The 14,933-nt window shown below is 47.1% G+C and overlaps 2 pseudogenes; both read left to right on the plus strand.

Moving 5' to 3' along the window:
- Window positions 1-7,919: 7,919 nt before the first annotated feature.
- LOC108590201 (large ribosomal subunit protein uL30 pseudogene) lies at window positions 7,920-8,667 on the plus strand (annotated as a pseudogene).
- A 2,634-nt stretch (window positions 8,668-11,301) lies between these two features.
- On the plus strand, window positions 11,302-12,051 carry LOC103790768 (haloacid dehalogenase-like hydrolase domain-containing 5; annotated as a pseudogene).
- The last annotated feature ends 2,882 nt before the right edge of the window (window positions 12,052-14,933 follow it).

Consider the following 14,933-nt stretch of genomic DNA (forward strand, 5'->3'; position numbering starts at 1 on the left):
GGTGGTGGTGAAAGCTGGGGCTTCTTGGAGGTGGGCAGGAAACATCCATGCTGTTTGAGGAAGAGGGGTGAAGTCACCAGGAAGAGGGGTGGAGCCACTGGGAAGAGGCAGGAGAGGCTGCTCTACATCCTTTCCATCCTCTCCTCCTCAGGAGTCTCCTTCTTCTTTCTCCTGGACTCCCTAAGGGTGGCCTTGAGGAGGGAGACACCAGTGGCCCTGTGTGACTCTTAGGGAATCTGAGTCTTAATGAGTGTAGGTGATGCCAAATGTAGCTATTTAACTTTTTCATGTGAACTCATCTCTTGAAATGTGGTGGATTTTAGTCCTGTATACAGAAGAATCACTAGGAAAGCTTTTAAAAAATAATAGGACACTCCTCTGCACCCCGAAATACACCAGAGCCCAAGTACAAGGGATCTGACTTAATGGGTCTGAGGTGGGGCCTAGACACCTGTGGCTTGTAAGTTTTCCAGGTAAGGCTGGGCACAGTGGCTCACACCTGCAATCCCAGCACTTTGAGAGGCTGAGGTGGGTGGATCACGAGGTCAAGATATGGAGACCATCCTGGCCAACATGGTAAAACCCCATCTTTACTAAAAATACAAAAATTAGCTGGGCATGGTGGCACAAGCCTCTGGTCCCAGCTACTCGGGAAGCTGAGGCAGAAGAATTGCTTGAACCCAGGAGACAGAGGTTGCAGTGAGCCAATATTGCACCACTGCACTCCAGCCTGGGGACAGAGCAGGACTCCATCTCAAAAAGAAAAGAAAGAAGTTTTCCAGTAGATTCTAAGGCTCAGCCCCAGCTGCATCCAACCTGCACTCAGTTGGGCCTTCTGAAGTCTGTGTAGATGGAGGTACTGCTCCAACAATCCTTCAGAAAGGGAGCAGATGACACTAGCCCCTGGGCAATAGTGGTGGAAGGGCAAATAGAAGTGTCTAATGGGAAGGTGATGGGTGAGGTGTAGCTGGGGTTCCAGAATGTTCAGTGAAGGAGAAGTGGGCAGAGGCTGAGAAGGGTGTGTGATGCATGTGCAAATACAACCACCAGGGGCCAGGAGGCCAAGGCCACCTTGCAGTTCTGCTGCAAACCTCCCTTATAACTGGCCTTTCCCTGCTTCTGTTTTCTCTTCCCTCCCCTAGGAGTCTGTGGGCGAATGACAGGTATACGCAGTTGGCCTGGCTCTCCCACTTGCTGGAAGCTGAATCCAGGGTCTTAGCTTCTCTGAAGTCAGGCTCTCCATCTGTCAAATGGGGGAAAAGTGCTTGCCCACCTCCTAATGCTGAGTGTCTGCTGGCTATTGAACCTATGAAGCCCCTGTTTCCACATCTTCTACAATAGGGACAGTCATAGGTGGTGGACACAGTGGGAAGGAGTTAGCAGGAAAAGGGCAGAGCTCAAAAGAGGCAGCCAAAAAGTTGGGTTCCTCTACCCTTCCTCCCTCTATTTCAGCACTGTCCCCCACTGCCCTTCTTCTCCACAGTGCTCTTCCCACTGTCCTGCTGAATACTCATCCATTGGGAGGCTCTGCATGGAGCTTTTGGTTTAAAGACGAGGCCCAGAAAGGTAGACCAGTTATAAGAAAATGCACTTTAAAGATAAAGGACCTGGCTGGGGGCTGTGGCTCACACCTATAATCCTTGCAATTTGGGAGGCTAAGGCGGGTAGATCATGAAGTGAAGAGATTGAGACCATCCTGGCCAACATGGTGAAACCCCATCTCTATATTTAAAAAAAGAAAAAAAAGATAAAGGACCTGCTTAGATCAGTCACAAAGAACAGTTCTGAGCACGTGTTCCTTTTTTTTTTTTTGAGACAGAGTCTTGCTCTGGTACCAGGTGCCAGGCTGGAGTACAGTAGCACAATCTCGGCTCAATGCAATCTCTACCTCCCAGGTTCAAACAATTTTCCTGCCTCAGCCTCCCTTGTAGCTGGGACTACAGGTGTACACCACCACGCCCAGCTAATTTTTGTATTTTTTTTAGTAAAGACGGGGTTTCGCCATGTTGGCTGAGATGATCTCGATCTCGTGACCTCGTGATCTGTGCACCTTGACCTCCCAAAGTGCTGGGATTACAGGCATGAGCCACTGTGCCTGGCCTTAGCACCTGTCCCTAATGCTCCCTTGGTGGCAAAGCTGAGCCCTAGAGAGAGAAGAAAACTAGGTGACGTCTCACATCCATTTATTCAACCACTGGGCAAACCAGTGACATAACAGTTACATAGAGATTGGCAACTACAGCATTTGTTGCCACTCCTGGTAAGGCCTGGAGCATTTCAACACAGTGTACTGCAGGCCAAGACGGGGGCTCTGTCCAAGGAGGCCACCTGGTCTTTGTTGTCTTAGCAGAGAGGGTAAAGCCTTCTGGGAGTAAAAGACCCAGCTGAGACTGGAAAGTGGGAGCTGGCCACAGGAAGGGGGAAGGGAAGTGTACAGCCTGGGGGTGTGTGCATCTGACCAAAGGCCTGAGGTCAGTACTAGGAGCTGGAGGTTGTGCAGGGGGGGGATACTGGTGGGGGTGATAGAGAGGCCAGTGCCATTGGAAAAGTTTTGGAGCATTTTCAGAAGGAAGTGACACGATCTGATTTGCTTTCCTAAGGTTTCTCATCCAGAGACCAGAAAACACCGGCAGGGATTGTGGCTGGAGAAATAAAACTGAATCCTGGGTGATGCAGGCCCTCAGGCATCTGGGCTTGTAAGAGACGCTGAGCAGCCAGCATCCCCTCCCTGCTGCTGGAGGAAGGCTCTCAAGAACAACACAACCATCACACCAGGAAGTGTGGGCAGTCCTCCTGCTGTCCTGTTAGCAGGTGGAAAGAAAATCCTTCACCCCCACAAAGTCAAAGACCCCACATCTGACCTATAGAAAAGGTTTGCCAAAGCATGCACAATCACACGAAAGGCCTTTTTTTTCCTACTTTTTTTTCTTAGTTGTTATTAGTATTATTATATTTTTATTTTTTTTTGAGACAGAGTCTAGTTCTATTGCCCAGGCTGGAGTGCAATGGCACGATCTCAGCTCACTGCAACCTCTGCCTCCCAGGTTCAAGCAATTCTCCTGCCTCAGCCTCCTGAATGGCTGGGATTACAGACACACACTGCCACACCTGGCAAATTTTTGTATTTTTAGTAGAGATGGGGTTTCACTAAGTTTTCCAGGCTGCTCTTGAACTACTGACAGTGTGATCCACCCACCTCAGTCTACCATAGTGCTGGGATTACAGGCATGAGCCACCACACTAGGCTTAGTTTTTATTATTATGATTTTTTTTAGACAGTCTTGCTTTATCACCAGGCACCAGGCTAGTGCAGTGGTGCGATCTCGGCTCACTGCAACGTCCGCCTCCTGGGTTCAAGCAATTCTCCTGCTTCAGCCTCCCGATTAGCTGGGACCACAGGCATGTGCCACCATGCTTAGCTCATTTTTGTATTTTTTTTTAGTAGAGATGAGGTTTCACAATGGTCTCGATCTCTTGACCTCATGATCCACCTGCGTGGCCTCCCAAAGGGCTGGGATTACAGGCACAAGCCACCATGCCTGGCCAATTTCTATGATTTTTTTAGAGATATGTTCTTGCTCTGTCACCTGGCCTAAAGTGCAGTGGTGTGATTATGGCTCACTGCAGTGTCAAACTTCTGGGCTCAAGCAATTCTTCCACTTTGGCTTCCCAAAGTGCTGGGATTACAGGTGTGAGCCACCACACCTGGCCCAGAGGGCCATTTTTTGTCTTTGGATTTTCAGAACCCACTTTGAAGGTGGCAAGTCACAGGTGTTTGCATGATTGATGATGATTCCTGAGGAGGTCAAAGCAAAGGGCCAAAATACAGACAGGCTCGCCAGGCATGACAGCAGTGATAAAGGAAAAGCCACTCCCCCTACCCTCCAGAAAATAAAATGAAAAATATGAATGAAATAAAGAAAATTATAGAGAGTTGTAAAGATAAATGTTGGTGCTGGCAAGGTTGGGGCAGCCGGGCACAGTGGGTCACACCTGTAATTCCAGCACTTTGGGAGGCTGAGGTGGGCAGATCAGTTGAGATCAAGAGTTCGAGGCCAAACTGGCCAACATGACGAAACACTGTCTCTACTAAAAATACAAAAATTATCCAGCGGGCTAATTTTTGTATTTAATTTTTAAGTTAATGATGCCTGCCTGTGGTCCCAGGTACTTAGAAGGATGAGGCATCAGAATCACCTGAACCTGGGATATACAGGTTGTGGTGAGCACTTCAGCTTGAGTGACAGCAAGACTCCCATCTCAAGAAAACTGAAAGGAGAGTGTGTGGGAGATGGGACACAGAAAGATAAGAGGTAAGTGGTTTGGTCTTGATCTCTAGGGATATTTCAGTGATGCACTGAAAATGAAGAGCTAGGCCGGGCACGGTGGCTCACACCTGTAATCCCAGCACTTTGGGAGGTCAAGGCAGGTGGATCACGAAGTCAAGAGACCGAGACTATCCTGGCCAACAAGGTGAAACCTCATCTCTACGAAAAATACAAAAAATTAGCCGGGAGTGGTGGCGTGTGCCTGTGGTCCCAGCTAGTAGGGAGGCTGAGGCAGAAGAATCACTTGAACCGAGGAGGTGGAGGTTGCCCTGAGCCGAGCTTGTGCCACTGCACTCCAGCCTTGTGACAGAGCAAGATTCCATCTAAAAAAAAAAACAACAAAAAGAAAGAAAGAAAGAAAGAAAGAAAGAAAGAAAGAAAGAAAGAAAGAAAGGAAGGAAGGAAGGAAGGAAGGAAGGAAGGAAGGAAGGAAGGAAGGAAGGAAAGAAAGAAAGAAAGAAAGAAAGAAAGAAAGAAAGAAAGAAAGAAAGAAAGAAAGAAAGAAAGAAAGAAAGAAAGAGAAAGAAAGAAGAGAAGAGCTAAATGCAAACAAACAAGAAAACCTCACCCAGGCTCATCCATGTGCTGTTGGCATTTATCATGATTGTCAAAGCTGTGTTGTGATTGCACAGGTGGAGGGCTGCCCAGGTCCAGGAGGCACTGTGCACACTGCCGGCATTGCAGACTCATCTGTTTATGACAATTGTTAGCCAATGGCACATGAAGAAGCCATGCAGTGAACAGCTGGGCTGACTGGCAACTTCTTGCAAAACACCTGGTGTCATCTGCCTCTTCCCTGTTACACCAGGTTGAGGAGACCCAAGTGGCCAAGAAACACGCACACACCCAAATACCTACTGTTTACCTCCACACTTTCAATTATGTGCACCTTCCCATGGCAGACGTTTGGGTCCTTGCTCTGAGTCTGGCACTATGAAGACCCCACGGTAAACAGCAGCTTTCCATCTGCTATGGGAATTATATGGAATGAAAGGTCATAGAAATCTATGAATACAAAATCACAAACTGTGATGCAAGTTGTGGAAGAAGAGAAAACGGTATCATAGGAGTGGAACTGGGAGTGCAGCCAGGGCTGCCTTTCAAACGGGGCATTCCCTGAAGCCTTCCCTGAGAAAAAAACCCTTTTCATCTGGATCTCAAGGATGGGCAGGAACTGCACTGGTCAAGAAGGGGAAGGGGCTGGGTGTGGTGGCTCATGCCTGTAATCCCAGCACGTTGGGAGGCCAAGGCAGGAGGATCATGAGGTCAAGAGATTGAGACCATCCTAGCCAACATGGTGAAACCTCATCTCTACTAAAAATACAAAAAAATTAGCTGGGCATAGTGGCATGCATCTGTAGTCCCAGCTACTCGAGAGGCTGAGGCAGGAGAATTATGTGAACCCAGGAGGCAGAGGTTGCAGTAAGCCGAGGTTGCATCACTGCACTCCAGTCTGGTGCCTGGTGATGGAGTGAGACTCTGTCTCAAAAAAAAGGAAAGGGGAAAGAAGCTTCTGGCAAAGGGGATTGCATGTCAAAGCCTTGGAAGTGAAGGCCCCTCACTTGAGGGCCACAGAAAGGCTGGCCAGCCGGTCAGGAGCTGGAGGAGGTGATGGAGACATGGTTCCCAGGCCAGATAAGGCTGGCCTAGCAGGCCCAGAAAAAGAGCTTGCATTTTACTTGCTGTGTTGTGGGTAGACTTTGAAAGGTTTTCAGCAGAAAGGAGCATGAGGGGCATGCTGAGATTTGTGCTTTTAGATTGCAGAGTAAAAGATTAATCAAAAGGGGTCAAAAGTAGAAACTACTGAAGTGAGTGGCTGGGGGACGATGGAGTCTTGTGCTGGGTTGCCATTGTGGAGATGGAAGGAGTGGGCAGGCTGAAGGGTAAACATGGGACACCACAGTCAGGGCCCGCTGTTGTGTGGGAGATGCAGAAAGTATCAGCTAACTCCTCCTCATTTTCTAGAATGGAAATCAGGTTTATGGCAGAAACCACTGGGTGGATGGAGGTGCCACTCACTGAGAAGTGGAGTTGGAATAACACCAGATTTTGTGGGGAGGGAAGGTAGAAAAGTCAATGTGGCCAAGTTGAGTTTGAAATCTCAATGTTTGCATGTTCACTGTCATGACATGAGGAGAGAGACATAAACTCACCAGCTCCTCTCTCACCCAACGTATGTTTGAACATTTGCATTCCGACAAAAAAGGACAATCAAAAAAAATATTTTTTTGGCAGCTTCTGGGAATTCAGCAGGGGGAAGAGACAAGGAAGACAGTGAAACAGACATGGGCAGCACAGCCCTGAGACTGCCTGTCTGGTTGCAATACTTAGTGGAGAATGGACTTCCACATCTGTAAAATGGGCAGATTACCTCCCTTATAGGGTTGTCCTGAGGACCACATGAGACGGTGTGGACCATGCACTTTAGTCCAGTGTCAGTGCATAGTAAGTGCTCACTCATTGAAAGCAACTTGTGAGCAAATGTTTAATGAGTGTTGCACTCTAATGGGGAAGATGGACAGGGAGAAAATGGCTTCAAGAGTCACGAGTTGCTGAAGTAGTCAATCTTACTTTTCAGTCTGCCCCTTAGAGTCATGAAGTCAAGTGTTCTCCCCTCCTGGGTTAGTGATGATCTGCTGGGCTCCGCTCAGGTGTAGCATCTGTGGTTTGTGTGTGACAGTGTTCATTTCTTTATTCTGCTCCAAGTTTACCTTATCAGCAGCTCAACAGCCAAAAAACAGAAAGAAGGCTCCTCGCTGGGGCTGTGCACTCACACTCATCGTTTAGAGTCAGGTTCCCAAGAGTTGATCCCCATGCCAACCAGTCTTAGCTTGCTTGCTTTCTCTTTCTTTCTTTCTTTCTCTCTCTCTCTCTCTCTCTCTCTCTCTCTCTCTCTGATGAAGTCTCACTCTGTTGCCCAACCTGGAGTACAGTGGCATGATCTCAGCTCACTGCAAACTCCACCTCCCGGTTTCAAGCGATTCTCCTGCCTCAGCCTCCTGAGTAGCTGGGACTACAGGCACATACCACCATACCTGGCTATTTTTTTTGTATTTATTAGTAGAGATGGGGTTTCACTTTGTTGGCCAGGCTGGTCTGGATGTCCTGACCTTGTGATCTGCCCACCTTGACCTCCCAAAGTGCTGGGATTACAGGCGTGAGCCACCACCCACTGCCGCATTCTTAGCATTCTAGAGGCAGTGATTTTCAAGTCTTTGAATTGAATCTTTCACTTTTACTTTTTAATTTCTTAAAAATTTTCTTCTACCTGCAATCTGAAAGTAATTGCCCCTTTATTTGAGCTGAAACTTTCAGTATCTCCATGCATATCATCAGAAACTGTTTATATTGCTTTTCTTGATTTTTTTTCCATTTTAGACATTATCTGCCAACTTTCAACTGCAGAGATGAAGATCCCCTTCCCACCCTGATTAGCACAAACACGCTTTCTGACTCTATCATCCTCTCTATGATCCACTCTTTGGCGTAACTTTGTGACCTCTCTATTATTGCTTATTTTCACGTGCCTGTGTAGACACCACTGAGTTGCACAGTTAAGGATAACTTTTGGCTCTTTTTTCAGCTAGAACCATGGAGGGTGGAGAAGAGAAAAAGAAGAAGAAGGTTCCTGCTGTGCTGGAAATCCTTAAGAAAAAGCGAAGGAATTTCACAGAGCTGAAGATCAAGCACCTGAGAAAGGAATTTGCCCAAAAGATGCTTTGAAAGGCAAGGAAGAAGCTTATCTATGAAAAAGCGAAGCATTATCACAAGGGATATAAGCAGATGTACAGAACTGAAATTGAATGGTGAGGATGGCAAGGAAAGCTGGCAACTTCCATGTACCTGCAGAACCCAAACTGACATTTGTCATCAGGATTAGAGGTATCAGTGGTGTGAGCCCAAAGGTCTGAAAGGTGTTGCAGCTTCTTCACTTTCATCAAATCTTCAATGGAACCTTTGTGAAACTCAACAAGGCTTCAATTAACATGCTGAGGATTGTAGAGCCATATATTCCATGGGGGTACCCAAATCTGAAGTCAACAAATGAACTAATCTACAAACGTGGCTATGGCAAAATAAAAAAGAAGCAAATTGCTTTGACAGATAATGCTCTGATTGCTCAATCTCTTGGAAAATATGGCATCATCTGCATGGAGGATCTGATTCATGAGATCTATACCATTGGAAAATGCTTCAAAGAAGCAAAAACTTTCTGTGGCCCTTTAAATTATCTTCTCCATGGGATGGAATGAAGAAAAAGACCACACATTTTGTGGAAGGTGGAGATGTAGACAACAGGGAGGATCAGATGAACAGGCTTATTAGAAGAATGAACTAAGGTGTCTACCATGATTATTTTTCTAAGCCAGTCAGTTAATAAACAGTACCTGCTCTCAATTGCAAAAAAAGGATAACTTTTGCTCTACTGCACAATTCTTTGTATTTCTTAGAGTTAATAATTGTCATACTTTTTCTTTGACTTTGTTTTATATGTTGTCTTTATTTATTCAGACTTTTTTTGGGTATGTAAAACTCCTGTGAATAATGAATACAATCAAACACTTTAGGTATTATGGCAATTTCACCTTGAAAAACGTCTCTTCCTGAGGGCTTTTACCAGTCCAGCTGGTCAAGGACCAATCGTCCTTAGGTCTGGTAGACAGCTGTAGACATCAGATCTTTCTTTACCACCAATCTGAGAGTTTCCTCTGCCTTTTCTTTTGAGAAAGAGAGAAAGATATATATACACACACACACATATCATACATACTCACATATATATGATATATATACAATTATATATACACACATATATGATATATATACATATATACACATATATTATTTATACACATTTATATCATTTATACACATATATCATAAACACACATATATATCATATATACATATATACAGGTATATATCATTTATACATATAGATCATATACACACATATATCTCATATTCACACACATATATATTATATATACACACTATATCTCATATATACATACATGTATATCTCATATATATATATATATTTTGTTTTGTTTTGTTTTGTTTTGTTTTGAGATGGAGTTTCACTCTTGATGCCCAGGCTGGCGTGCATGGTGCAATCTCGGCTCACTGCAACCTCTACCTCCTGGGTTCAAGTGATTCTCCTGCCTCAGCCTCCCGAGTAGCTGTGATTAAAGTCCAGCTGACAGCTGCTGTGTACTCTTCGGCTGCTGTTATCTGCAGGGGCAGACTCTTGAGTCTCAGCCTGTGGCTGCCCTCCAGTCAACCTTACAAGTGCTCATCAGCAGAGGGTGGGCACAGCACAGTGCTGCCTCAGGGTATGTCTCAGTAGCTCCAGAGAGATGGGGCATGCTCTTGTTACTTTTAAAGTGTGTCTCTGCAGCTTGAAGCTTGGCATTGCCTCCAAAGTATTATTCCTAGAGGAGGGTATGCTAACACTATACCAGTGCACTTGGTTGGTTATGTTGCTGTGAACTAAAAAGCAAGGGGCAGATTTCAGTTTATAAACGAAATCTGAGATGAACTTTTCTAATTAAAAACAGAATTCATTACATAGATGACACTGAAACATGCGATGGCTCATGCTTATAGTCCCAACACTTTGGGAGGCCGAGGTGGGTGGATCACCTGAAGTCAGGAGTTTGAGACCAGCCTGGCCAACATGACAAAACCCTATGTCTACTAAAAAAAACAAAAATTAGTCAGGCATGGTGGCAGGTGCCTGTAATTTCAGCTACTCGGGAGGCTGAGGCAGAAGAATCACTTGAACCCAGGAGGCGGAGGTTGCAGTGAACCAAGATTGCACCCAAGCACCAGCTATCACATTACCATTCCAGGTGGCAGGAAGGAGTTGGGGAGGCCAGAGAGAAATACCCTGTCACCACTTTATCTTGTTTTATTTTTTTAGATGAAGTCCCACTCTGTCACCCAGTCTGGAGTGCAGTGACAGAATCTTGGCCCACTGCAACCTCCACCTCCCAGGTTCAAGTGATTCTCCTGCCTCAGCCTCCCAAGTAGCTGGGACTACAGGTGTGTGCCACACGCTCGGCTCATTTCTACATTTTTTAGTAGAGACAGGGTTTCACCATGTTGGCCAGACTGGTCCTGAATTCCTGACCTCAGTTGATCCACCTGCCTCAGCCTCCCAAAGTGCTGGGATTACAGGCATGAGCCACCATTCCTGTCCCCTGTCCCCAATTTTAAGGCTGCATATTAAAAGTTTAGCCCAGGCCAGGCACAGTGGCTCACCCCTGTAACTTTGGGAGGATGAGGCAGGCAGATCACGAGGTCAAGAGATCGAGACCATCTGGGCCAGTATGGTGAAACCCTGTCTCTACTAAATGCAAAAAGTTAATCAGACATGGTGGTGCATGGCTGTAATCGCAGCTACTCAGGAGGCTGAGACACGGGAATCACTTGGACCTGGGAGGCAGAGGTTGCAGTGAGCCAAGATCATACCACTGCACTACAGCCTGATGACAGAGTGAGACTCCACCTCAAAAAAGGAAAAAATTTAGCACAGCATTTGTGCGTTTCTTGACTGTAGCTTAATCACATAGCCATGCCTCATTGCAAGGATGGCAAGGGCAGGTCTTTTTCACACCTAGTAGTAATATGGTCAGTTGAAGCAGAAACCAGCAAAGATGGGGAGAAGGGCAACTGTCATCTGCCCAGCTCTACAGCAGGATTTAAGATCTGGAATCAGACTGAGTTGCAATACTGGCTCTGCCATCTTGAACACATTACTGAATCTTGCAGTGCCTCAGTTTTTTTGTTTGTATAATGAGGATGCTAGTGTCCGCTCCTAGGAGTTTTCTGAGAGGGAAATGTGAAACGCCACCTCCAGTGCCAGCACAGTGTCTGCTACATGCCAGCTCTTACCCTGGGGAAGATGCTGGTTTGCGTGGGTGCTGCTTAGAGAATGGCAGTTGTGTTCTCTAGAAGGGCCCAGGGATCAGGAAGACTGAAGTGCTTCATGGTCGTTTCTGGCAGGTTTGGCCATGGCACCTTTCTGCTGTGCCTGGAAACCATTTACCAGAAAATGATGGGCAAGGAGCTGAGATACGAGGGCCTGATAGGCAAACCCAGCATCCTCACTTACCAGAATGCAGAGGAGCTGCTCAGGTAACAGGCGGAGAGGCGAGGCTAAGCTGCCCCCATCCAGAAGCTCTATGCTGTGAGGTAGGCTCTACTTCCCCTCGCCTACCCCTTTCATGATGTCCCCTTCCCTCCCTCTCTTCTCTTACCCCCGTTTCCCTGTATCTGATTCACTCTTCTGCCCTGAAACTCTTCTCTGCTCCCTTTGTTTTGCAACACCGAGTTAGGGCTTTCTTCTTTTTTCTTTTCCAGTGTGGCTGCCCCTGTCAGGAACAACCCTATGTCTTATGTGTATGGTGCCAACCAGTTCCACCAGTACCTGAAGAAGGCGACATGTGATGGGGCGCCAGAACTAGGGGCTGGGGGCCCATAGCAGTAACAGCCCTCAGCAAGTCAGAGCTGCATCTCCATCCTGGTGTGCACAGGCATGTACAATTCCAGGGACCTGCAGTCCATGGAGCCTGTGCTTGGAGGAGAGGAGCCTCCATTTCATGGGCACTGAAACTTCTTCTTCAGTTCAGGGCTCATGGAGGACTCCCACATGGTGAAGGACATGAATGAGGCTGTGCAGCTGGTCTTCTGCAAGGAGGGCTGGGCTTGGGAGTGAAGACAGTTTGGTGGAGGTGAGCGGGTGAGGCCCATTGGCTGGGCTCTGGCCCATCACTGGGCTCAGGTCAGGGCTTGGTTCTCTTGCCACCCTTTCTGCTGCTTCATGAGTGTGGTGTTACTGGTCACTTGGAAGAATACATGGCTTTTTTTTTCCTGCTGGGTAGCATTCTCTATGGAACTGCTGAAATTTTCTGGGCCCAGAACCCATGTGCCTCTCCTGGCAGTCTAACCCCAGGCCAGTCTCCTCACTGGTGTGCCTCAGTGTTTTTCTCATTTCAGTAGGGACTTCTGGAAAGGGGGAGCAGTGTGGAATACCATGGACGACTCTGCAGAGCCTTTGCCAGCACTGAAGGAGTGTGCCTCGTCAGCAGATTATCTAACACCAGATGCTACTTTTTACTGTAGTTTATTACCCAGAGATTTGGGGCTTATTTTTTTAATTAAAATAATAAATAGTCATGATGCCCTCTCTTGTGAAGCTCTGTCTGGAGTGCACTCAAAGTTTTGTGGACAGAGGAGAGGGAGGGAGTGGTGCTGGGCGGCTCTGGGGCTGAAAGATGGGTGGCATTTCAACTCCATGAGGTACCCATGTCTCCTTTCCTACCTCCCACCCACAAGCTTACACCCATTCTGGGCTGTAAGGCTGTCCAGGAATGAGTTATGCCTGGCTTTGGCATACACTTAGCAACTTCCCTAGTGTGGAAAAGAAGAGGGATCTTGTCACTGCTTTGTTCTAAAGGAAGCAGCTCTTCCTGCAGTGACTCTAGAAAACATATGCTGCTTCTTGCCTCCCTTCCTTTAGGAGTAACCAACTTCATTTCTTCATTCGTCTGTGTCACTGGTGGCCTCAGAATCTGCAAATCCTCCAGACAGTTCTTGACCTCATTTTACTCCAGTGGCTGTTTGCATTTGACACAGCTGATGTCTCCTTTTCTAGTTCTTTTTTTATGTTTTGGAGACAGAGTCTCGCTCTGTCACCCAGGTTGGAGCACACTGGTATGGTCATAGCTCACTTGAACCTACCAGATTCGAGCAATTCTCCCACCTCAGCCTCCTGAATATCTGGCACTGCAGGCACACACCACTGTGCCTGACTATTTTTTTTTCTGTATTTTTGATAGAGAAAGGGTTTCACTGTGTTGCTCAGACAGGTCTCAAACTGGCATCAAGAAGTGACTCTTCCACCTTGGCTTCCCAAAGTGCTGGGATTGCAGGCATGAGCTACTGCACCTGGCCTCCAACAAGTTCGATGGGTGGCTTGACCCAACAGGAGGTTATTTTTGTAAGTGATGGACAGGTCAGAGGTGGCACGTCAGTGCTGGGAGCAGCACCAGGCCATCCTGCAGGACTCAATGCCCACTCCACCATTCTTAGCACCTGTGCTTTGTCCAGTGGCAAGGTGGGCTCTTACACGTGCAAGTCCCTCAGCCCCATTGGAAGGGGTGGGAGGAAAGGGCCCAGAGCAGAGCTCATGGAGCTTATCCCTAGGAGTGCCCCCTTTTGTTCTCCCGTTCTGCAGGTGATGATGAGGGGGTTACACAGACACCGCCCATGACAAGCAGGAACCTGCATGTTGTTGCTCAAAATTTGCATTGTGTGTGAAAGGTTCATGGAGTGCATGCCTGGCAGGTGCTTTGTGGTGCCAACAGCACCAAGGCAGTAGTTGGGCTATTCCATAAATCTGCGTGGTGAGGTGACTTGTTGACCTGTCTGACTTGAGAGCTCATCTGGGCTACACCTGGAGCAGTTGCTCCAAGACATGATGCAACACTCTGAGAAGTGGGGCAGGCTCTGGACTCCGAAGCACCTTGGTGACAGCCATCTGAGCCATTGGCCGGGACAGTCTTACTGGCTCATATTTGCATTGTGGTCAGCATTTTCCAAAGCATTTTGAAACTGGCATCATCGTTCTTACTCTGTTAGAGCCTCGCAGAGCCCCTCAAGGAGAGAGAATTCTTACCTGTGCCATTTTCAGAAATGAGGGCACAAAGTCAGAAACCATTCATTATCTTTTTTTAGTTTGACAGAATCTTGCTCTGTCGCCCCGGCTGGAGTGCAGTGGTGCCATCTTGGCTCACTGCAGTCTCCAACATCTGGGTTCAAGCAATTCTACTGCCTCAGCCTCCTGAGTAGCTGGGACTACAGGTGAGTGCCATTATGCCCGGCTAGTTTTTGTAACCATTCTTTTATTTATTTACAATATTTTGAGATGATGTCCTGCTATGTTGACTCAGCTGGTCTTAAACTCCTGGACTCAGGCAATCTTCCTGCCATAGCTTCCCAAAGTGCTGGGATTACAGGTGTGTGTCACCACACACAACACATTCAAGCTGGAGTGCAATGATGTGATCTTGGCTCACTGCAACCTCTGCCTCCTGAGTTCAAGTGATTGTCCTGCCTCAGCCTCCTGAGTAGCTGGTAGTACAGGTGCCCGACACCATGCCCAGCTAATTTTTTGTATTTTCAGTGGAGAGGGGTTTCATGATGTTGGGCAGGCTGATCTCGAACTTCTGACCTTAGGCAATCTACCCACTTTGGCCTCTCAAAGTGTTGAAATTGCAGGTGTGAGCCACCGTGCCCAGCCTGTAATTTTTTGTTGAAACAGGAACTTAGTTATGTTATCCAGGCTGGTCTGGAACTCCTGGGCTCAAGTGATACCCCTGCCTCAGCCTCCCAAAGTGTTGGAATAACAGGCATGAGCCATGGTGCCCAGCCCCCTATTTCTTACTTGTTTGGATTTCCTAAAGATATCATAAGCTATTTCAGGCTGGGTGCAAATGTGCAAGTGTCCTACCACATGACTTATGCAAATATAGAGATCAGGGCCAGCCACTCAGCTCTGATTCCAATCATGTTTCTTGGGGGCTTTGTCTAAACCCT

This window comes from Callithrix jacchus, chromosome 7 (assembly GCF_049354715.1).
Source record: "Callithrix jacchus isolate 240 chromosome 7, calJac240_pri, whole genome shotgun sequence".
Taxonomy (NCBI): domain Eukaryota; kingdom Metazoa; phylum Chordata; class Mammalia; order Primates; family Cebidae; genus Callithrix; species Callithrix jacchus.